Below are 1,333 nucleotides of genomic sequence, written 5' to 3'. Positions count from 1 at the left end.
TGGCTTTGTGACTAGTGCAGTGGAACAGGGGACGAATATTAAGGTCCAGCCCCAGTTGCATTCCCACTGCGCGGCTAAGGCCAACCTCAGCTTTGCAAGAATTAACCAGGATCTCTACAACCGCGGGAATGTTTGTGCACTGGGATGGAGACCTGCAAAGCATTTAGATGTGCTAGGGCTGAAATGGCCAATAGGCTACCACTGCTTGTAAACTGAAGTGATGGTAGAAATTTCTAATTAGACAGACGTGACAATGCCTGAAGCATGTGACAGGTCCATCCCCGCTCTGCTCCGGGACTGCGCACCGCTGGAAAAACGTAGTTTGGCCATCTGGCGCCTGGGAGATTAAGAAGTTGAAATTGGATTTTAATAATACATGGTACTGTCTGACACCGCGACGGTCAGGGAGGAAAGCCTCTCTGCTTGCAGCTTGAGGAGCACAGCCTGTGCTGAATCCCAAAGCATGGAGGAAATCTGCTATTTCTTTTCAAAGGGGTGTCGAGCACTTTGCTGTAAGAAAAAAGGAAAAGGAAAACAAACAACAACAACAACAACAAAAAACAATAAAAGCAAATGACTTGGGCTTGTCATTTCTGTTTCACAAAGGAAGTGGCAATTAGGTGACAGGTGTGTAAATTTCCCGGGAATACTGCTGAACACAAAATGCACTCTGATTTGAGTCTGTTCTTGGAAATCTTTTACCAATCCTTCTCCTACAAGGAAACTGTCAGACTAAACCCATTATTTCCTCCTGAGATTTGAAAAGTTGTGTTTTTTTTTTTTTTTTTTTCCTCATTTGTTTCCCCAGAGAAACTGAAAGGTTTTAAGATTGAAAACATAATGATGGCTCTTGAAAGAACCCGACTTTTAAAATTAGAGACTTACAAAGAGACAGGAGAGATGAATGATCGTAGCTAGCAAGGTTTGCCACTCCCTCCAGGCTTTGTGGTATTCCAGCCCGAAGCGGCTGTAAATCATTCCCATGGCTGACCCGTGCAAAGCATTGTCTGCGGGCCCCAGCGCGGCGCGCATGGCTTGCATGGCTCTGGAGTCACTGTGGGTAAAGGCTTTAAGTCCTAAAGAGCCAGGGTAAATTATTAATCAGGTGTGCTGTTTAACTAACTACCATATGATCTTTACCTTCCAAACTGGAGCCGGTTTGAGGGTGTTTCTGAGGATGAAAAAACATCTGGATGCAGTCATGAGAGTTTCTCCATGGCTTTTATCGAGCATTAATTCAAGGCTAAAAATATTGGTCTGTCCACCTCTGTGCTCTATACCTGTTGCAGCTTGAATTGCGGAGACCACAGGTGTGCATGTGGTTTGAGGAGGG

At 45.0% G+C, this 1,333-nt stretch overlaps 1 long non-coding RNA gene across 1 annotated transcript; it reads right to left on the bottom strand.

Moving 5' to 3' along the window:
* Window positions 1-345: 345 nt before the first annotated feature.
* Window positions 346-1,071, bottom strand: LOC118164856. Its single transcript, XR_004749705.1, has 2 exons — window positions 886-1,071; window positions 346-510 (listed from the first exon to the last, which is right to left on the bottom strand). It is a non-coding gene; the product is annotated as an uncharacterized LOC118164856 (long non-coding RNA).
* Window positions 1,072-1,333: the final 262 nt, after the last annotated feature.

This window comes from Oxyura jamaicensis, chromosome 1, assembly GCF_011077185.1.
Source record: "Oxyura jamaicensis isolate SHBP4307 breed ruddy duck chromosome 1, BPBGC_Ojam_1.0, whole genome shotgun sequence".
NCBI classification, from domain to species: domain Eukaryota; kingdom Metazoa; phylum Chordata; class Aves; order Anseriformes; family Anatidae; genus Oxyura; species Oxyura jamaicensis.
Note: the sequence above shows the minus strand (reverse complement) of the source record. Positions and strands in the feature narration are given on the sequence as shown.